At 40.3% G+C, this 23,608-nt stretch overlaps 1 long non-coding RNA gene across 1 annotated transcript in view; it reads right to left on the bottom strand.

Moving 5' to 3' along the window:
• Positions 1 to 5,490: 5,490 nt before the first annotated feature.
• The window catches only part of LOC138300067 (uncharacterized), a 64,842-nt gene continuing 46,724 nt past the window's right edge, over positions 5,491 to 23,608 (bottom strand). Inside the window, exons 4-5 of the long non-coding RNA XR_011204871.1 lie at positions 21,080 to 21,256; positions 5,491 to 14,195 (exon numbers count right to left, since the gene is read on the bottom strand). This is a non-coding gene — a long non-coding RNA (uncharacterized lncRNA). The remainder of the gene's footprint in view (positions 14,196 to 21,079; positions 21,257 to 23,608) is intronic.

The raw sequence follows: 23,608 nt of genomic DNA, 5'->3' as shown, positions 1-23,608 counted from the left end.
CAGGGACTAAGGTTATGACTTTGTTCCTGATACGGATTTGAGGATGCAGCTTCGACCTGGTGAGAGACAGAATGCACCACGTCAACTAATCCTTTGCAGTAATCTGGTATCATGTCATCTGTGATGTTCACAAGTACATTTCCAGGTACAGCAAGCAGTGTTATTGCATGCCCCAATAGGACTTCATGCAGCGATAATCCTGTCCTCCTGTCAGGAGTACTTCATAGGCTCCCAAATACCAAAGGCAAAGCATATGGTCATTTCATTGAAGAGGAAAACACACTTTTGTCAATCAGGACTTTATAGTTCCATTGAGCTGTTGAACATTTCCAGAAACTTCCGGTCTGTAGCTATAATGTGACATCGGTCCCACCAGTAAAGCTGCACATAAAATTCAAAGGACTTCATTGTTGAATGAGTTCCACGATCTAACTCCAGAGGACCCAGTAATCAGAACCTGGGTATTAATTTTTTATAACACCAGTTTAGCTACAGTGAGACTGTCATTTTTTCAGTGTTGGGTAAACTTCCACCCATGGAGAGAAAATCCAGACCATAACTAGGACCTATCTCGGCCTCTTAGGAACAGGCATCTTCATAAAGTACCATCTGCATTCATTTAAAGGGACCACCTGCTCTTCCTATGTGACTCACTTGAACTTGTGTTCTTTTCTCTACATTCATCTGTTGGCAAGTCACACATCGATGACACAATTCTTCACAAGCATCCTATATCTGAGGTTAAACCATGGTTTAACAATCATCAGGGCTAACCCCGATGCCTCAGGTTAATGGATTTTTAATGTTGTCTAACATTAATCAGGAGCTGTACATCGCTTTGAATAATCACCACAATCTCTAAATTATTTTAGTCAATAATTACATTTAAGTTTGAGTTAAACAGTTTTATTTATCCTCTTTATTAGAATCAGCATACAAATGTATCAATATCAGTAATTGTTTTTGTCAATAATCAAAGTAATCAATAAATCATAATAAATGCATTAAGTGAATGCCATTAAGGAATTAATCCATATTCTAGGAATGAGAAGGAAATAGGGTGTCAGTCTCAGAAACCCATAAAGAGTTCTGAATTTGAGAGAAATCAAAAAGCATAATGCTTCAGCATCAAAAGTCAGTTCAAAAATGCAATAATTAATCAAAGCAGGACTTCTCATGAAGAGAAGCTTGAGATATGTGAGGAACGTGCTAATACAAGCATAAAAGGAATCATGAGGGAATGAGATATGCGGCATGTGGTAAGGAATGAGGCATAAAGAGGTGTAATAAGGCAACATACTCTAGGAACATGCCCTGTTATAGACAGACAAAATTGATGTTGCATATTCATGTTGCTTCTTCTTTCTTCAGTTGACCAATCAGCCTTTGATTCGCCTATTGGAATGCCTTCTCACTAGAACACAATATCTTCAAACAGCAACTTCTAAAAATGCAACTATGTCTTATTGTGTAACTACTGCATTAATGTTTCCATGATATTACCTTCCATACAAAACTTCATCTCTAACCTTCTAAAAAACAAGTCTATTCATTAGCTAACAGTAGTCCTTTCTAGAGGTAGAAACACCTGTATAAATGAAAAAAACGTGCAACAACTGTTCATTGTGAAAAACTAATCCTTAAAAAGGTCACTATCAGGCCTTCTGCCATCTCCACAATTTCCTTTAGCTTAGTTAAATAAAACATGTCAGTGTAGAAATATTACAGGCCTAGCACATTTAGGTATGATTGCCTACTACAAGTTTGCATTTATTCACATCTTAAGCATCACTATATTTGCACGTTATTTCAGCATTATATTTTCTTGGTCAAGTTCACGTTTCAGACTTTGTGATGGTATCATACTATACTTCTTAGTTTGCTTGACTAGGCACAATGGTCCGATAACAATCTTAGGCAGCCCCTGAGTCCATCATCAAATGCCATGGATTCATCATTGGAATCACTGCATCTTGTGAAAGGAGAAGGGCTCTGATGTAAAAAGTTGCAGTTGGCATACTGGTGTTTTTCAACACCAACCATAAAACTGCTTTAACAAATGTATAAGGCCATTTTACAGTTTAAAAAATGATTCCCCTTTGTGAATCATGTCGGCGGGCTCAGGTGGAAGAGGTAATGGCCCAAGGGACCACTGCCTGCTCCTGACCACTCCCGTGATGTTTTGCCCAAACAGGAAACTTTGTTTAAATTATAAGGCAAAACGGGTTCCTTTAAAGAACAGTGGCTGCTTTCATGAAAAAGGTTCCATTTAGAATCGCATAGAGAAGGATGGCCGTCTGCCCTTCCTTCGAGGCCCATTCTGTGTATTTATAGCCAATCAAAGGAGGTCGTAAATAGAAAACTGCCTAATTAATAGTTACTAGGCAGGTAGTTCGGTAACCCCTGTGACAGGGGATTTTTTAAAATGACCTATTAGTACATAAGTTGCATAGTAAAATCAGATTAAGATCACAAACAATTTGTGCACAATTTGTGACCATTATTTGCGACAAACTCCTGTGGACGTCAAGCCCAAGGATTGATTTGCAGCTAGCTCCATCCTCGCAGATATTGGCAACCATTGTAAAGGTTCGATATGGGGTGACCCTGGCCTCTTCTAAGTGGAACACAGAGGATCCCACCTTGCAGAGACTAAAACTGCACTAAAGACCATATTATCCGTATTTGTCATTGTACATCCGAACCTCAGACGGCCCTGGAGAATAAATGAGAGAGGATACATTGTGGCTGCACTCAGCTTGTTGATGACATAAACATTTGACTATTCACATGCACAAAAACACTTCTGCTGGAAAAATATCTTCTTGATTAACTGGCACATGGTTGCGGTCTACACAGTGCTCCACTGCACAAACCAGTGCATGGTACCATTTCTGTAATATAGTGCCAATCTAGGACAGTTATCAAGAGGAAGATGCGACGGTATGTCTCCTGAGAGGCATTTATCCCTCCTGAGATATAGCAAAGAAAAATACAGCCACTCAATGAAATGGCCAAGGTGTCACTATACCTAAACCTGCCTCTATATATGCTATGGTATCCAATCTATGACCCAGATAGTATGTACCTAGGATTGTGCCACCCTTCAAAATGTAGGTGGGCTAGCTTTGGGTTTCTTAGTATTGACTTTAACACTACGTACATTCATCTTCCTTCGATTTCCTTCTACAGTTCCTCTTTTTGTCACCTTGCTTCCTATTTATTTGTTTCCAGGTAATATACTCTGTTGTTTTACAGCAGGGTTTATAAATGTGTTATTGCTTTTACTCGAGTTTTCAGAAATAGGCATCAAGCTACTAAAGACACAGTGTGTGACATTAATGTAAATTAGATTTTCCTGGCCTGTGAAATGGCATCCACTTGGATAATTACTTGGCTTCCAAACAGGATAACAGGATGCCCTCTTGTCCCACCATTGCACCCAAGGGAAGCTAATGGTGCCAACCCACAAAAATAGCTGAGTAATAGAAGCCGCTGTGGTCACAGGGCTAGTGCCAACAAGCAAGGCATGTACAAGCCAAACTGCAGATGTTAACTTTGGCTGTGCTACAGTTGTTAGACTTTTTGGATTAAATTAACTGAAAAAGTGCAAAAGTTTTAGTCCGTTTGGCTTATGTTTTTGTTACCCGATTAGTGTTATTTTATACGTTGGGCAAACTAGCTCGACGGATTAGTAAATTTAAGACAGTTTTCGTCTCCAGTGCTATGCCATTTTGAAACCTCAGTATACAAACTAATTGCTTCACTTAAAGAGGATTATTAAACAGAAACAAATCATATGCAAAACCTTATTTAAATAAAGATGAAAGAATTTACACTCACGGAGCATACCCCATACCTGATAAATACGTTGTACCAACGAAAACATTTTTTAAAGGTTTTCCTACCTTTGCATTCTGATCCTTTCCTTCCACAGTATCAGCGGGCTTCCATTGGATTTCAGCTTCCTCCTGGGGATATACAGAAGTAAATCTGCATGTCATATCTTCAAGTATTTATGATGCAGCCTATTCCAGCGTTCTGATACTGTTGCTTGTTTTTAAAGGCTGCCATGTTGTGAGTTAAAGTGTGTTCTCTCTGCAATTCAGTCTCGTGGCGGGTTTAGACCACTTCTTCAGCGAACTGTAGTGCAAGTGCTATAGGTACAAAAGTGTTCAGCTCTTCAGGCAAAATATAATTTTTCCAGTTGTAGAGCTCCCTACTTACCGCTAAGTGGCCCTCTATGGCCCTGATTATGTGCATGGTGAAGCAAAATTACCATGTGAAATTTCTCTCTGCCCGATCATTAGTGGGCTAGTGGTCCTGTAGCCATTTTCCTGGGTTTTGACAGGGGCGGCTCCTCCATTTCCGTTGCCCCCTCACCAGCAGCAGAAGCTGCAACCCTTTCACCCCGAAGGGATAATAAAGTAGGGTTTCTTATCCCCTTGTGGTGAAAGGGGCGGGGCACTGGGGATGACAGCAGAGCGCATGTGTGTTTGGCCGGCTGTCTCGGGCTGGCCAAACACACATGTGCAGTAGGCTCTCTCCAGCCTGAAAACACAGTTGCCGGGCTGGAGAGAGCCTGCACAGGCTCCCAGTCTGCCTGGGAGCACCTTGGCTAGGCACACCCAGCCAATCCTGATGCTGCTCTGAGCAGTGTCAGGATTGGCCACAGGTCAGGCTGGGGGCCTGTGCCTGCAGCTGGAGCGCCGAGGGACAGAGGAGCGGTGGCAATAGAGGAGGAACATTTTTTTTCTTTATTTTTCTTTTTTTTTCTTAAAGGTGCCCTGTCCTGCTCACCACCTTTCCCACGTGCAACACCTGCTCCGCCCCTTTAAATAGGAGTGAGCCACGAATGGGATTTGGAACATCAAACCTGATTTTATAAGGTAGTTACTCAGCCTGTTGAAATCATACAAGGGTTTGGATGTAGCACAGCCAGCCTCCGTCCCAGCTTTCTCAATCCTCCCTCCTGCTAAAATGTATTAGCCTCTTCCCTCCCTGAAACCCTCTCCCTCCACACCTACTCCCCTCTGAGGCCCCCATATGCATTTACCACCTGCTGTACGCAATTGGTAAATGTATGCATTGAACCCACTAGAGTTGGGAATTCTGCTAGGCTTTATGACGAGTATAACCAGCTACAGGCAGTAATTCCCCATTCAATGGGGTTTAACTCTTAGTTGTGCAGTATTGATGGAGTGTTACCACATTATAACATCCATTTTGCATGCACATTTACCATTCCACCAGGAATATGGAGCTCATTATGAGATCCTATGTCTACTGATTTTGCTTACTTTGTAGAAGCATGCCTCTCTTGTCAAATACACTTATGTTGGAGCATTTCTTTATGCTCTGATTTGAGGTTGATGAATCGTTTCATCCTAGGGAGGGGTATGAATCAATTTAACATGACATCAATCAATGTTTAATTTACAGTATGACCAATTTGACCAGACAATAAAAACCCAAATTCGAAATAAAGTTAAAGGACTTTATTACAAATTAATACTAAGGTTAATATAAACAATTCTCAAAAGTATGCTGTAAAGGTACGAGATATGAAGGTATAGGATGTCCAAAGTGCCCAAAGAAATTCAAGCAAATGAACATCAAACAAACTAGGCAGTCTATTACAGCAATACAGAATAACAACAACTAAATCAGGTGTCTGGAAAAGAAACAGTGTTCCAATTTACCACACATTAGTGCAATTCAAATGCATGTAAATACACTAACTGGGACAAAGGGAAAACTCCCTAAACACCATGCCACTAGTTGATACGAGCTAAACTAGGAAACATGGTGCATAAAGTAAAAAGAAAATAAAGGACAAAAAGAACCTATAAAAAGACATCTGGGGCAAAATGAAGCTAACTAAGGCAGGCAAAAAGTAGGTAAAAAGAGAAGGTGTCAGCATACCAGAAGCTCAGGCAAGAGTCTTCTCATGGGTCAAAGTAAATCTGAGTGCTCTGAGCAAGTATTGGTAAAATGTGAGGCAAGGGAAAAGAGGTCTGTACCGCTCAAAGTCCAAGGGAATCTCTATGCAACTCTCAGGAATCAATCAGGAAAGTCCTAGTTCAAACCATGATCAGTCCGTTAGTAACACCCAAGGATCGGAAGATTACGTTGTCCAATCTCCTCACATTACACAGCAGACTTTTGCAACATGAATGGATATTCCCAAGACTGTCCTGGTAAAGAAGCTGTCCTTGGTCTCTTATATGAATTTGCAACATAATGAATAGTACTAGTGTTCACATTCTCGGTCTGCCTATGTACCGTCCTCAAGGTTGCTTTCTCAGGCTCACTATGTGTAAGACAATAGTGCATCTTTTTCCAAACTAACATTTCAGGTGAAAGGCACCTGAAAAGAAATGACACAGTAGCAGAAGTGGAAAACAGTTTCCCACATTATGGCAATTTGGACGTAGCATAGCTAAGGTAATACAGAATTAGAATTGCACATTTTATGCATGTTATTCAGAACAGAACAGCTTTGCAATTATAAATTGTTCAATATATTCCCATTTGAACTTCATGTTACAGTAAATACAAACAAACTAAACAGTTAATACATGTAAGTCAATATGATGAACAGAATTCCTTCAATATTAGCCTATATCATTAATGCACACATTAAGAAAATCATTATAGTTTCAAAGGTAAACAGTCTCTAGCTACATAAGGATTGTTGTAAAATCATATGCAATAGTTGCACTTCAATTAATATGGTTATACCACACACATTTATTTTCTAACACTACAGTAATTGCACATCAATGTGGGCTTCAAGTGCACCACTTCATAATTAGTTTTCCATTAATTCACACATTATACTTTCAGTATGGTCACGTGTAGATCAACATTGTGACGTCAAAGGTAGCAGCCTTTTCTCTGTTGCACCACTTACAACCGGCCTTCACAAATATACAGATATTTAGCAACTAATTACAGCATTAATCTTTCCAATAATGGACTGGCTATACATCTCATGAGTCTTAAACATTCTTTTTTGAGATTTTTGTTATTTTTCATGAATATGGTAAGGGTAGAGCACTTTAGTTGCTTGCAACCTGTAGTCTCTATGATCGTTAAGAGAGGTCTTTGAGCTTCATTGTGCACCAGACTTAGCATAATTACTGCTGAAATCACAAATGTCTTCAAACCAAGGAAGAGTCATTGACACCAATGTCTCACTCAATAATGTCTCCATTCAAACCATCTATGTCCATGCAGACTAGGAATTATGAACAGACTGGAATATATTTTAACTAACAGACATATATTCATCCACATATTTGTGAACTTCTCGAGGAGGCTTTGGAGAACACTCACTCCAATTCTTTCAGGTTTATTCATTCTTTAACGGCATTTTCAGGTGGTTGCTGTACTTAATTTTTTCAGATGGAAATTTGGTGGACTTAATAGCTCTTTAAAAATTGCAGAGTTAGCTGCTTTTCTTAAAATTTTTTCCAAGCGAAGTTTGTTCTTGCATAGCAAGTTTAGCTGGTAACTTTTGCTGCAAGCAGGGTAGCTAAAAGTGTCCCAATTGTCTAATTTACCCAAACTCTCCGTAATGACTTTATTATAGTGGAAACAGTGGGTTTTCCACTGCAGTCAGCTTGTCAGATGTTCATTATTTTCCTATCAAATGTATATGTAGAAACAATTATACCGAGCACTTGTGCTGAACATTTTTGCTACTTTTTTTGCAGTAAGTTTCTGACTGAAACTGGTTAAGCATTTAAGAAATGCTGTGCCCGCCACCTCCGTATCCACCTGCCACTTCACCACTAACCTCATCAAAGCAAAGAACACAGAATTATAAGTGGCAGCAATAGTGAGATACAGAGATGCAAGGAAGGTGTATTGGTGCATTCCATATACCCTTAGGGGCATATTTATAGAATTGTGACACAGGGCAGTGCAGCAAGCCACATTTTGGGCATGCATCATGTTGTGTAGTGTAAGAGTGATCCAACCCCAGTTATAAATATGGCCCTAATGTTTTATAAGTTCCTAGGTTGCAAATATGGTGCTATGAGGCAGAGCCACTTTTTACATTTATTGAACCCAAAGTCTCTCTGCTTGGCTATGAGCAATTTGCCTGTGTTTAAAGGACTTGCTAACAGTACAAGTCACACTATATATAGAATAATTAAACACATCATCTTTCAACTTCAATCAATTAATGGTTCACAAGATTCTACCATTTCTTTAAATAGAGTGTAGAGCATAAAGTGAAGATTAACAGATCACTAGTCATGGCACCTCTTGACTACTGCAGTGCGGTTTACTCTGACTTGCCCAAGAAATGTATTAATATGCTACAACATATAAAAAGCCAGTAGCAAATTTGAGCATTAATTTGATTTGAACTGCAACAGGTCAAATTTGAAAGTATTTGACTAGATCCTGGTTGAAGCCAAGATCAAGGCTCAATACACTTGGAGAAGGGTATTCTTGGAGAAGAACACATAAAACACAGACAAAGGAAAAAACACCACATTTGACCAGGAGCTTACTTTTAATCAGTAGACAGATCACCTCCACTCATATGTTGAAAGCATTAAAGCGCACGGACTGGGCATTAGGGCTCTAGAATGTCCTTCCCCACAGCACTGATAGTGAATTGAGTGAATAACCTACTTTTCAGGAAACTGCAGAAAACTGAACTGCTCAATCAAATGACAACCCAGACATTGCACTGACTAACATTAGATGTCCACATTATTACTCTGCATGTTCCATAAGCACTGTGTCTAGCTATAGACCTTCAAAACACCCACTACTGACAACCATCTTGCCAAAATGTTCTTGCTACCTCCATCAAATTTATAGGTGACTGTTATATCTTGTATCCTTGGTGTGGTTTACCCTCTAACTTTTTGTCTTCGACCCTCCTGTCTGCTGACATAATGTTTGCTGGTTTTAGTACTCTGCACACTTTACCACTGCTAACCAGTACTAAAGTGCTTCTGCTCTCTACTTAAAACTTGATAAGACTGGTTTATACCCAACTGACATATTTAATTTACCTATAAGTCACTAGTAAAGTGGCAAAACGTGTGCCCAGGCCCTGTAAATTAAATGCCACTAGTGGACCAGCAGTACTGATTGTGCCACCCACTTAAGTATCACTTTAAACATGTCTAAGACCTGCCATTGCAGCCTGTGTATGTAGCTCTAAACTGCTGTTTTGACCCAACAAAATAAATCTTTTGCCAAGCCCAAACCTTCTTTTGTAATCCATATAAGTCACCCTCCCTCTGCCATAGAATAACATTGGTGTTACCTTATTACATTTGTAAGTGTAATTTCCAAATGGGAACAGGTAAATAGGTCATGTTTTGTGTCTTGGGAATTGTAATGAAAAAAATCCTAACTTATATTTAAGTTGGATTTTTTGTTACAATTTTGAAAATGCCACTTTTTGAAAGCTGACATTTCCTGCCTTAGCCATTTAGGGGGTCATTCTGGGGCCAACGACCACGGAAGCACCGCCAACAGGCTGGCGGTGCTTCCTGGCCTATTCTGACCGCGGCGGTAAAGCCGTGGTCAGAAAAGGGAAACCGGCGGTTTCCCGCCGGTTTTCCCCTGGCCAAAGGAATCCTCCATGGCGGCAATTCCGACCCCCTTCCCGCCAGCCTCTTCCTGGCGGTGTAAACCGCCAGGAAGAGGTTGGCGGGAACAGGTGTCGTGGGGCCCCTGGGGGGCCCTGCACTGCCCATGCCACTGGCATGGGCAGTGCAGGGGCCCCCTAACAGGGCCCCAGCAAGATTTTCAGTGTCTGCTTGGCAGACACTGAAAATCGCGACGGGTGCCACTGCACCCGTCGCACCTCAGCAAATCCGCCGGCTCCATTCGGAGCCGGCTTCATCTTTGCTGGGGCTTTCCCGCTGGGCTGGCGGGCGATCTTTTGCAGATCGCCCGCCGGCCCAGCGGGAAAGTCGGAATGCCCCCCGCGGTCATCTGACCGCGGGGCGGTGTTTGGGCGGTTTCCGTCCGGCGGGCGGTGCCCGCCGCCCGCCGGGGTCGGAATGACCCCCTTAGTGCCTGAGGCCTGTCTCTGGGTCACATGACTGGGTGTAGTTGACAGTGAGGCTTTGTGAATATCTCCTAGGCAGCCACACGCAATGGGGAGCTTTGGCATGACTCGATAGGCCATAACTGGAAGGGTGGGAGGGAGGAGCTGGGCCCAACTGTGTCCTGTCTCCACACAAAAGGCTGCATACCCCAGGAAGGCGAGTGCTGTGCACTTCAAAGGATTGTCTCTAGAAGCTTCTCCCCATGTCAAAGACACAAATGGGTATAAATACTGGACCTCAGACACCAGTTCTTCAGTACAGTTCTGGACCTGTGAATGCTCTCCCAGGAAGAAGGACTGCACTCTGCTGAAAGGACTGCTACTCTGCTGGACTGCTTCTTGGAAGGACTGCTGCACTGCAGACCTGCTGCCCTCTTGCCTGGGTGAGAAGAACTGGACCTGCATTTTTTTAACCCAGAACCCCAGAGTGACTTGATGGGTTAGTTGGCTGGCCTCCTAAACCTGAAGCCTAAGGGACACAACTGCCATCCAAAAACATTGCTCCTGCAATTGGACTCTGCCATCTGTTAGTCTACTCTGGCAAGTGGTGCCAACCCAGTCCTGGACCTTGGAAGTGGTCTTAAGGTGTTCTGTCAGCGATTGTGATCCAGGGTAACTGGCACATCTCTTCTGCTGTGCTACACAAACCTGAGTAGAAGCAAAGCATCACTGCTGCTGTGTGGATTGAATCCATCACTAAGAACTGCATCGCAGCCCATTGGAACCGCCATAGTCTGATGCATTCTGAGTGAAGGCCATTGCATCCCTCGTCAATGGCAGCCTTGATGATGATGACGGACTCTGCACCACAGCATTGCAGCTCCTCGGAACTGACCCATTGCCAAATGCACAACACATCTTCAACACTGAACTTCCTATAGAAAGCCCTCATCATCAGGATCCTTGATAACAACACAGAACCTTGCACTGCAGCCTCACAGCATCTCATAATTAATGCACCACTTCGGCTGTGCAACGCGTCTTCTACGTGGATCCTTGCAACAGTACACAAAGCAGGGTTTAAGGTACTTCGTTCAGCGTGGCTAACTGTGTCTCTGAAGACTCCCATACTTTATAGCAGTTGGCCTGAATATGTGACTTTGTCCTGGTTTGGTGCAACCAGATATCCACAGTTAGTGTTTCGTGCTTTTTGATGCTATTTTTACAAAAATCTTTAATATTGCAAATCTCTAGCTCCACTGATTGGATTTTTGTAACTTTAGTCTTGTTTTATTTATTAATATTACTTTTGAAGTGTTGCACCAATACTTTACACACTGCCTCTATGTTGAACCTGACTGCTCTGTGCCAAACTACCAGAGAGTTGAGAGAAGGTTAATTTAGGGATGGCTTGTGCCTTGCCCCAACAAGGATCGTGGTTGCTGCTTGACCAGGGCTCACACCCCAGGGAACCAACAACCCAAGTCCTTACAGTGACCCAAAAGGTTATAGAGATGTATTATGCTCTCCTAGACTGAAGGCTCATAATTTGCGTGCTCGAATGCATCTAACACTGCTTTTGGAAGAGAATAAAGGGGAGCCCTGCCTCTAGGCACTGGGTGAAAGATTTAAATTGTGGGTCTGAATGCAAGGGGTGGTAATGAACATTTCCCATCTGTCACTCTACTTCTTATAACAGTGCTATTGTGAATAAAAGTTGGATTTCAATTTGTGCATAGCTTTAGGGAAAGATGAACGGTGTGGTAAGGATATTATGCAAGATAACCGGATCTGTTTTGTGGAACTCCCTGAGTGATATCATAATCAGTGAGAGGATGATTCATATCTAATAACATTTAGTTAAAAAAAAAATTAATGGACGATTTTGGTGAGTTGTGTACTAGCGGACACATATTCCACCTAACTGCCCAAGGACAACTTACACTATCTTAGTTGGAAGTATGCATTACCATTCAAAATTGTAGTGTATTGTATTTTACTGTATTATAATATTTATATAGTACTTACTACCCCTCTGTGGGTCACTGAAACACTTACTCACACAGAGAGCAAGCTACATTGTGTCAGTGTTAGTTTGAAGGGTGTTGCTTTTGTTTTGATCTTATGTGTGAAGTGTTTTCAAGTTGTTTCTGATGCACACTGAGGTAGGGTTACCATTTTATGGGAAGCTGTGCTGGCGGTATGATGGGTGGAGGTATGTGAGAGATAGACAAAAATTATAACTACAATAACGATGTATACATATACTCAGCTACACAACATCAGACTGGTCATGAGGGCACGGAGATGCTCAGGGTGTGTACACCAAAAAAGTGAAAATAGTTAGAGCAGGCCCTTAATCCATATGGCAAAATTTGCACAGCAGAGATGGTGTTGAATAGGTAGAAATATGACAAAAGAGCAAGAATAGAAGTGAGTGACATGGGCCGTAGGCAGCACTTTTTGTAAAGGCGTGGATGCTACCTAATTGACAAAGGGATACAGTTTATAACACCAAAATTAATACATACATTAGCATTTGCAAAATAATGGATGTATTATTGAAATATAATGGACATCATAGTCCTAAAACCTCCTGTGCATTTGCTCCTTTTCCTAGATGTTCCTTGCTGACTAATTGTAAATACTTCAGCAATAGCAGGCTTTTGTAGACTTTAGAATTTTTTAACCTTTCATTACAGGTGACCCTTTTGCAAAGAGTTAACATGCTACAGTAGCTAATGACGCCTTGGTCATTTCGCAAAAGTCAGTGTATTGCAAAGATTTTTCTGTTCAAAAAAGGACTGCTGGGATGGCAGAGACTTCTGTGCTGACAATCAATATTTTTGTTCTACCATTACAATTTTGTCTGGGTAGCACATGACAAATCCGAAGAGAAGTCATACAGACGTGTCAGACAGGCAAATTACTTCACAACCAGCTGTTGGCAAAGACGAAAGCCAGCAACAATGTGTTAGCATTTAAGTTTTCCGGCATTTTTTTAAAGACGTTTGCAATGGCAGTTGCAGAGTTTACGTGTGTGTCATAAGAATGCATCAGAGGTGAAGTACATGAATGCTGTGTTTTCATCCCGTAAAGCAACACATTATTTGCAAAGAGGTAGGAGCAAGTAACATATTTCATGAAGGTCTAGATACGCCATCGAAAATTGAAAATATGACTGGACAGTCTGAGTCTGTGGTAAGGTCATAATATGTTTAGAGTGACAACAATGAGGTGGACCAAATCTGTCTTGGAGGAGTATTGATAAGAAGTCTGGTGCCTTGTCTGAGTACCCTGGAAAGCAATGTGGCATTCTTTCTCTGTAGAGGCCTGCATGTAGATTGTCCTCCTTAGTGTGACCCACTTCAGACAGTACTAGGAGGTGATATTTGCTTCTATGAGGATCTATAGGGAGCTGGATGACAAAACTACCAGGAGGCAACAAACAAAAACAGAAAGACTATGTGGGTTTTAAAGGTCTCACTTACATAGGGATGCACCCCTCTACTTCCTTCCTTCATCACTCCCATCACCCGGTCATGTCTCAGATCCAGGTGTTCTGAGTGACATCCTTTGTTTCCTTCATTCCTTATTCTTAAGGTAACTTACAAGTCTTGGTAAGTGGCCTGTGGACTGTTGTGGCATGGCCTAGGAATAAAGTAGGATTGGCTTCTTCTGATGTTTTCCTTCTATGTTAAATACCAGATCCTTGATTTTCTCCTCCTCTTAATAAGAATGTATTTCTTCTTGTGGTAAGTCCATTCTTCTTCTCTCAACACTAATAATGAGATGTAGAAGCTACTGCTGGGCAGTCCATGTGCCTAGCTGTTCATCGCCATGAGACAGAAAGTCAGATGATGGTCCTCCATGTGAATAGTCGTAGAGCCATGGGACTTTCATGGTCATGACTTTTGTTTCTTCTCAGCTGTCCCTTTGTCATGTTCGCACTAGTAGGCAGACCATACACTCCAGCTACCTATCCTACCTATCAAGAATTTAATTGATGCAAAATGAAGTAGAGGTCACAGTTTGCAAATAATATTTAGAAAAAACATATCTACTCATGCAGGTTGCATTATATGCTCAGCTATATGTTAACATATGAAGACAGTTTTTTTTCTTTTCATTCGGCAGAACTGTCTTTGTAACTGCAAAGAGTCTGTAAGAGAAAAGAGAGTTGTGTTTAATTATAATAAAGATACCTTAGATGTTTAATTGTAGAGATGAAATGTTCAAAGTTTAATTATAAACTCTTCGGAAATACACCCCTCTATGACAATGTAGGAGTGGTCTTCTGTCATAAAGGCTGCATACAAAACCACTTTAACCATGTCTTCATTCAGACATATAGATTCTGGCTAGTTTATTCCCTTGCAGTTCTAATGTGTCACTGAGTATGTTTATGAGGCGTCCCTAAATATTCATCAAGTCAGGGCCCCTTGAAAGCCCCCAGCTGCTGCAGCTCTAGATATGACCCAATTACCATTTCACAATTGCCATTTTATATTTGATACATTTGTATTAAAGGTTAAAGTATTAAATATAATTTACAAGACCTTGTAAATGATAATGATCATGCTGACCTCCATTAATATTTACCAATACTCATAGCACTTTGGATAGCTTATAAATTAAGGGCCTGATTAACACTTTTTTAGCACCGCATTTGCGTTGTTTTTTACGCAAAAGTGGTGCAAACTTGCAAAATATAATTGAATTTTGTAAGTTTGTGCCGCTTTTGCAAAAAAAAATAATGCAAATCCGGCGCTAAAAAAGTATGCATCAGGCTCCAAGTATCTGATTGTGTCTTCACTTACACACATTGGTAGATTATTTGGGATTTTCTACAGAAGATGCCAATAGTGGCGTACTATCTGCATGTGTTCTGTGTTATTGGCTTGGACCTTTCGCCTAAATTGCTACCTTCATATCACAGCCATTCTAACATACGCAATAAGGTTTGCAATATGGATTGTCTTAGTTGGTTCTCCAGTCAACCAAGTAGCAGCACTCTGAAATTAAGAATGCATGTTTTCAGTAGTTTGAACAATAACCTTTTCATAACATGCCTAATTTGTTAACCAGCCTCTGCAACTCAACACACAAAACCAAACAATCCAGTTACCTATGTATACCTTTATGATAGCAGTTACTTCCATGACTTTAAATGCCTTTCAGTGAAAAATGTCAACTCTCCCACCTGCATCATTCCATTATCACTTTGAGGAGGTCATTTTGCAGACTATAGCATTATACAAATGCATTAATTTAATTTAAATATATTTACATTTCATCATTGAATTTGTCACCTGAAACTACATGGCATTGGCTATTGTGGGCGTGCCCAACCTTCTATTTCTTTTGATAATTTATTTATAAGGTAACACACATAGGGTAACCTTCAATTACCCTTAGAGGTCGACACGAATATTTAAACTCAGATAGGAGTGAGATATCATCCTAACAGTCAGCATCAATAAGATCAAATCAATAAACATCTCTTTCAATACTCGAGTCAGTAAGTTATACACACCATGACCTATGTGGCCATGAATCACCACACCAGTTTAATAACGTTGAAACATTTATTGCCCTTTAGATTAACAATGCTAAGATCATGTAAATCAAATGCAAAACCAAATGATAAAGTAAAAGAATAACACAGACTGACCAAGCTTCGAAAGAATCTTAGGCTAGGCAGAATATTTATCATTAAACATTCAAGAACCACCATGCAGAATAATAACAATAACAGAGAAATGATAAACACAGAATATATTTAGTTAACACAGATGAATTGTTCACAATTAAATTATATGAAACAGTTGAATTTAGAATTGACATCCTTAACTATTACTCTGATTCGATATGCATGCTTGGACTTCATGCAAAAAGAAAAGAAGATCAAAATTAATTTGGAAAACATGTGACCATGGCGCTAACCAAAAATAGCGGTTAGGTCTTTTAAAAGAAGAAAACATAAAAATCTGCAAGAAAGACAAAATGCACATTTTGTTATATCTCTCCTAAATGGATCAGCAAGCAGCGATATCTTCATCCGTGGAGCATCTTTTGGTCTTCTTCACTGGGCAATGACATAATAGGGAACAGTTCAGTAATGTTTGGCCTTAATGCATCTGAACTGACAGAATCATAGGCAAAGAACTACGGGCCACATGTACAAAGATTCAGTTTTGCGACTCGCAAACTGCGAGTCGCAAAACCGGATGTACAACTGTGTACTTTACACTGTTTGCGATCCCAATGGGGTCGCAAATGACCTACCTCATGAACATTCATGGGGTAGGTCACAATTTACGACCCCATTGTGAATGGCGGCCTTCCCAGGGATGGTGGCCTGCTAGAGACAGCAGACCACCATGTCTGTGACTGCTTTTAAATAAAGCCTGTTTTTATTTTTTGTTTTTTTTTAATGCATGCCATTTTCCTTAACCCATTTAGTGCGGGCATCGGCCACTGGCTGACTCCCACACTACCTCCCTGGTGCAGGTCATGACCAGTGGGCGACACCAGGGAGGGGGTTAAAAAATCCTCGGGTGCATCCCACCTGAGGATTTTTAATTTTTTTAAACCCGGGAGACATGGAAGATCTTCACCAGCCCCTTTGTGATGTCAGTGCACTACGAGGCTCGTGACGGCCGCTTCCTGCGCCGATGGGAAAAACGTCCCCAAACGGCCTTCCCTCGTTTGAAAGGGGAGGCGAGTTTCCTGAACGGGTTTCCTAGCCCTCGACTGCAGTGCAGCTATGATCCAGGGCCAGGAAACACCACTAGACACCAGGGATTTCACTTGGGGAGGTTGGCCCCCCCCCCAGGACAAACTTAGAGCTTTTTTAAGATAAACGCTCCAAGCACGATTGTTTGTTTATCTCGTGTCAGCGTATTTGTGGTGCCCACTGGGTCCGAATTCTGGGCAGCAACCAAATTACTATCCAGTCAGCTTCACTTCCAATAAGATTGTTCATTCAATGAAGATAATAATGCTTGTGTAGGCCTCGGTAACTGTTTACTCTGACATAACACTGTTACCGGAATCCCGCGGCTCACCTCCATGGGGATCCGAGCGTGGACCCAGAAACCCACATATATACAGCATCACATCCTTAAAATTGAAAGGAAATGCTCGGACAACGTATGTAGCTGCATACGTTGTTTTTAGTAAAAACAATGCCTCCTTACAACACGTTTCAGCCGTAGCCTTGGTCACATATGGGATGGCTCTTTAATTTGCATATTAAATACCATTTCAAACACAAACATAAACGATGAACTAACTCACAAATATCTCTACAAAACACAGAAAGGCAGCCGCCATCTTGGGATATCAAGTCCTACTTATATTTACACATTCTCTTAAGGATATTGTTGATTATATATATGATATATGATTGTTAAACTGTATATACCTTAATCACAATTACCTGCACGGTCCTGCACTCAACATCTTATATTTATATATTTATATTATCTTATATTAATTGGATTATGCAGTAATATTCAAGTACACTTATGTCGCCATAGTCAAGTTCTCACCTTATATTTATGTTTTGTAATCTCTCTCTAATTATACATTATTGCCAAGTGAACCATACTCTGCCCCAATTTTCCACAAACACATTAACACCATTTACTTAAAGTAATACAAATCAATTTACAAAATCAAATTTGCCTAACCACGCCTCACTGAATATGACAAATCAAAACAACCTAACCCCAAACATATGAAAAAGAATCATAAACACCTAATGTGCATACAAATCTCAGTGATTAGAGGTTGTAAAAACGTATGTCCATCTAGAATTATTTGATTTTACCCAAATGTACATTCATTTCTTCTCTCGAGTTTAAACCCAAAGGGCTCCTGGTATTCAATTTAATGATTAATTTAGATTCCAAAATCCTCAACTTTCTCTCTCTTAATCTGATCAATAACTACAAAACTATGTAGTCTTTCATCCCCTTTATGTGGTGTATGGAAATGTCTGGCCACGGGATAATTGTGATCATAGTTGCGGATAGCTCTTATATGTTCTATAACTCTCTTTTTGGCCTTGTGTATTGTGCTCCCCACTTAGAACTTATTGCAGGGGCACTTCAAACAGTATACACAAAAGTCTGTGTTACAGTTGTAATGGCCTTTGATCAAATGTGTCCTGTATCCATTATTAATTGGCACCTCTGTGGAATTATTAATAAATTTGCAAGCCTTACATCGAGTGCAACAGTAAAAACCAACTGGATTAACCAATGGTATTCTTGTTTCATAAATATTCATCCCCACATGCTGACTCAAACTGTCTTTTAAAGATCTCCCCTTGCGGAAAGTAACCAATGGCATGTTGGTAAGTTGTGTATCTAAAGTAGACTCCATCTGTAAAATATGCCAACTCTTTGTAAGGATTTGTTTTAATGCAAATGCCTGATTTGAATATGTAGTGTAGTGTAGTGTAGTGTAGTGTAGTGTAGTGTAGTGAAGAGCTACCTTTCTGCCAAATTTGGTCTAATTTCGTCTTGCAGTTTGGGCTGTAGTCATGTCTAAAATCTAATTGGGACTGAACATGGGAAATTTACTTTTTTTTACCTCCCTTTTTCTCTGCCCGTGCTTGACGGATCACCCCAAAACTTTCCATGTACAACAAAACACTAGACCCGTTTTTTGGAAAATTACATGAAGATTTTTCAAACAGTGCCAAATATATAGCCAAGTCAAAAACTGCTTTTTCTGTGGAAACTGAGTCCTAAATACCTACTGGCGACTGTCTGAAGGTTTTATGTATATAACTTGTGCTCCCGTAATGCACTGCTTATGATCTCACATATTACATCACTCATGATATGGTTAGTGACATCATCAATGACATCATTGATGACATCTCAAATTACATCACTGATGACATCATTCAGTGAGTGTAAGTGCTTGTATTGATGTGTGAGTTAGTGTGTGACTGGGTCCATGGGTGAATGAGTGGTTCAATAATTTGCTGTATGGGAGAGTGAGTGGATGCGTGAATAGGTGTATGGGTGACTGTGTGAGTGGCTGCTTTTGGTTGAGGGAGTTGGTGTGAGAGTGCTTTTCTGGGTAAGTGAATGGGTGTCACCGCATTGGTGAGCCAGTTGAGTCAGTGAATGTATGGGTGAGTCAGTGGGTGTATGAATAGCTGTAAGTATAATTGGCTGTGTCAGTGACTGTATGGGAGAGTGAGTGGGTGTATGAGTGGCTGTATCCTAAAGTGAGTGGGTGCAACAGTTTGTATATGGGAGAGTGAGTGGATGTGGGTGTGTGAGTGGTTGCATAGGAGACTGAGTTTATGAGTGCCTGTTCATGTGAGATAGTGGGTATGTGAATGGTTGTATAGTTGAGTGAATGAGTGTGTAAGTGAGTGTATTGATGAGTGACTGGCTGTGTCAGTGATGTATGAGTGAGTGTGTGGGTTTGTGATGGTTATACAACTGATTGACTGGATGTGTCAGTAGAGAGTGATCTATTAATGGACTTTGTGAGTGATTGTATGGGTGTATGAGTGGGTGTGTCAGAGGGTGTATGAGTGGGTGTGCAAGTAGCTCTATAAGTCTGTGAATACCTTAGTTAGTACTGTATGCATGCCTAAGTGGTTGTGTCAGTGACTGACTGAATAAGTGTCTGTATGTCAATAGTTTTATGCATCTGTGAATAGGTATGTGATTAGATGTGGGTATGTGTGTGTGGGTATAGAAGAGCAAATGCCTGGGTGTGTGAATGTTTGTTTGGATGATGTCATCAGTAATGCCATCGGTTAAGTCACTGACCATGCCATGAGTGATGTAATACGTGAGGTCATAAGCAGTGCATTACGAGAGCACGAGTTATAGTTAGCTCAGGTAACTATAACTGCTGAATTTCTTAGGTTTTATACAAGTAAATTCAGAATGAAACCATAACCTGAAGCCTTTGTTTCTTTCAGTGAATTTCTAACTCAATTTCCTAACTTCAACCTCCCTACAACCTTTGGTTTTCTTCAGTGAATTTCTGAGGTTTTTTTACAAGTATTTCCTAACCATAACATCCCTGTAACGCTTGTTTTTTCAGTGAATTTCTACGTTTTTTAAAATTCTATGTTTTCTAACTATAACATCCCTGTAAACTTTGTTTTTTTCAGTGAATTTCTATGTTTTTTTCAATGCAAATTTCTAACTATAACCATCCTGTAATTTTTCATTTCTTTTACTAAATGTATTTGCTGTGGTCATGAAAAATATGGTGACTCCATATCTATTTATTTTCTGAAATTATATAATGAACCTGTACTAATATAACATAATGTATTGTGTATCATTTGACTGGTAGAAAACAGCAACTAAATTAAAGGTATTGCAAACAAAATGCAAAAGTAATGAAGTTTAATTTTTCATTTGTGAAAAAAGTTCGGATCCACGGATTTTCTGCGGACCCACAACCTGCTGAGTGAATTAACTCTATAGGTTTTCCTCTGACCATGTGTTAGTTTTTATTCTGATCCGTGGATTCACAGATTTATGTTGTAAATATTTTGTGCATGTAATACTGTGTAAATTAAAATATACTATAACATTATATATATTCCACACCTCATAAAAGCTAATACTATTTCTTTATATAGAATTAACGAAGTTTGAGAATACTGCAAATGCGCTGGAAAAACAAAATACATTTCTACCTTTCCATTGGTTCATAAGAACCACAGCCTGCCTTTCAAAGAAACCACACCCAACATTCATTTGACTGTTCTCTCTTGATGAGGAAGGGTGCATTTTGCTATTTGGGATTTGATATGGCAAAAGGTGGAGATCCTGGCAGGCCTGCAAGCATGGAGTAACAGGATGAAGATGTGCATGGAGATCATAGATATGAAAGTGGTGTGTGGAGGTGGTTCACCATCCCTACTTCTGAGACAAAAGCTTGTGCAAAATATGTGGAGTGCACTCTGTGTGGAAAAACCTTTCTATAGGCATTGAGAAAAAGTACATCTATGGTACTTCCACTATGTGGAAACATTTTTAAACTTACCGTGAGTGTTTATGTTTCTGTTACATCAGGAAGAGAGCTACTGATCCTTCTGCACCAGGACCATCTACTACTTCTGGAGCTCCAGCTCTGCCAAATATATTTATTCCACCAGTGTGCAACAAGCTCAAAGAGATGGTCATCCATTGCGGCAAGTAAAATTCAGACATAATTACCATGCTTGAAAAAGGTAAAAGCCACAGTTGTTAATTTGTTTTGCTTATTTTCCAGTTAGTAAAACAAGTTTTTTGAATATGCAACAATTTTGCATATAGTTTCTTGTTTATGAAAGTTGTTTTTTAAGCCATTTCTTTTAAAAAACAAAAGCTATTTCCCAAAAGTTTTTTTAAAAAGTTTTTTTTTGTTAAAATGTAAAAAAAGGTTCTTTTTAGAACCACCATATTTACTACAAAGAGCTGCTTCTGTGTTTTTAGTTTTTGTAGTTTATGGATGAGGGTGTACCTGCGTGTGTCAGTGAATGCATCAGTGTCTTCCTAGGTCAATTAGTGTATGCATTAGTGTGTGCCTGGGTGTGTCAGTGTATGCATCAATATGTTCCTGGGTGTGTCAGTGTATGCATCAGTGTGTGCCTGGGTGTGTTAGTGTATGCATCAATGTGTACCCCAGTGTGTCAGTGTATGTGTCAGTGTATGCCTGGGTGTGTCAGTGTATGCATCAGTGTTTGCACTGATATGTTAATATATGGATCAGTGTGTCACTGGATGTAGTCATGTATGAATAAGTGTGTCTGTGAATGGGTTAATCTATGCATCATTGTGTGCATGGCTGTGTAGGTTTATGCATCACTGTATTTCCTGGTTGTGTCTGTGTATGCATCAGTGTGTCCCTGGGTATGTCCATGAGTGTAACAGTGTATGCCTGGGTGTTGTAGTATATGTATCAGTATTTGACCGGATGTGTCAGTGAATACATCGGTGTATGCCTGGCTTTGTGAGTGTATGCATCAGTGGGTGCCTGGATCTCTAAGTCTATGCATTAGTGTGTGCTTTGATTTGTCAGCATATGCATGACTGTGTCCCTGGAAGTGTCAGTGTGTTCATCAGAGTGTGTCTGGATATGGTCATGTATGCATATGTGTGTCCATGAATGGGTTAGTGTATGCATCATTGTGTGCATGGCTGTGTCAGTTTATGCATTAGTGTGTTGCTAGGTATGTTTGTGTATGTGTCAGTGCGTCCCTGGGTGTGTCACTGTAGAAATCAGTGTGTACATGAATGTGTTGGAGTATGCATTAGTGTGCCTGTGTATGCATCAGTGTGTACTTGGGTGTGGTATTGAATGCATCAGTGTGTGACTGGGTGTGTCAGTGAATACAGCAGTGTATGCCTGGCTGTGTCAGTGTATGCATCCGTGTGTGCCTGGATCTGTAAGTGTATGCATCAGTGTGTGCTTGAACCTATCAGTGTGTGCATGTGTTGTCCCTGGATGTGTCAGTGTATGCATTAGTGTATCTCGGTATGTGGTCGTGTATGCAAAGTGTGTCCAGGAATGGGTTAGTATATGCACCATTGTGTGTATGGCTGTGTTCGTGTATTTATCAGTATGTTCATAAATGCGTCAGTTTATGCGTCAGTGTATGCATTGGTGTCTTACTGTATACATCAGTTTCTACCTGGATGTGCTGGAGTATGCATTACTGTGTCCGTAGGTATGTGTCTGTATCCATCAATGTGTTCTTGGGTGTGGTAGTGTACGCATCAGTGTGTGAATAAGTGTGCTAGTGAAGGCAACAGTGTATACCTGGCTGTGTTAGTGTATGCATCAGTGTCTATCTGGATATGTCAGTGTATGCATAAGTGTGTTTTTGCATATGTTACTCTATGCATCAGTGTATGCAAGAATGGGTTTGTGTACACATTAGCATGTCCCTGAGTGTCAGTGTATGCATGAATGTGTGCCTAGGTGTGAAAGCAAATGCATCAGTGTGTGCCTTGGTGTAGTAGTGTATGCATCAATGTGTGCTTGGCTGTATCACTGTATGCATCAGTGTCTGCTTGAATGTATTTGTGCATCCATCAGTATGTGCCTGGATTTGTTACTGTATGCATCAGTGTGTGTCTGGGTGTGTGAGATATAATTAGTTATTTACAATAGCACAGTAAATAGCTTGTCTAATCTGTATAAAAAGAGAACACATACATAAAAGTTAACATTTCATATTGATAACTTATGTATTAAACATTGTGAACCTATAATACAAATAATATAATTAATTGCAAGACAGAAGGGTTTTATAATTCTACATAAAAATAACAAACTTTACTTAAGCATTTCTCATTTGCTTCTCCACTGTTCTCAGCTTCTATACTTTGGTGCTATAAATTAAGTGCATATAGATACTCATCCTTAAACAGTGGGGGGAAACAGTCACACTGACTTTTAAAAACACCCATTACTACTTACCACGTTATTTAAAATGAATGACTATGTATGATATACATATATCCACCACCCCTACTTCTGAGAACAAAGCCTGTGCCAGATATGTGGAGTGCACTCTATGTGGAAAAT

This window comes from Pleurodeles waltl, chromosome 1_2 (assembly GCF_031143425.1).
Source record: "Pleurodeles waltl isolate 20211129_DDA chromosome 1_2, aPleWal1.hap1.20221129, whole genome shotgun sequence".
Taxonomy (NCBI): domain Eukaryota; kingdom Metazoa; phylum Chordata; class Amphibia; order Caudata; family Salamandridae; genus Pleurodeles; species Pleurodeles waltl.
The sequence above is the reverse complement of the archived record's forward strand: the minus strand, read 5'-3'. Positions and strand labels throughout refer to the sequence as shown.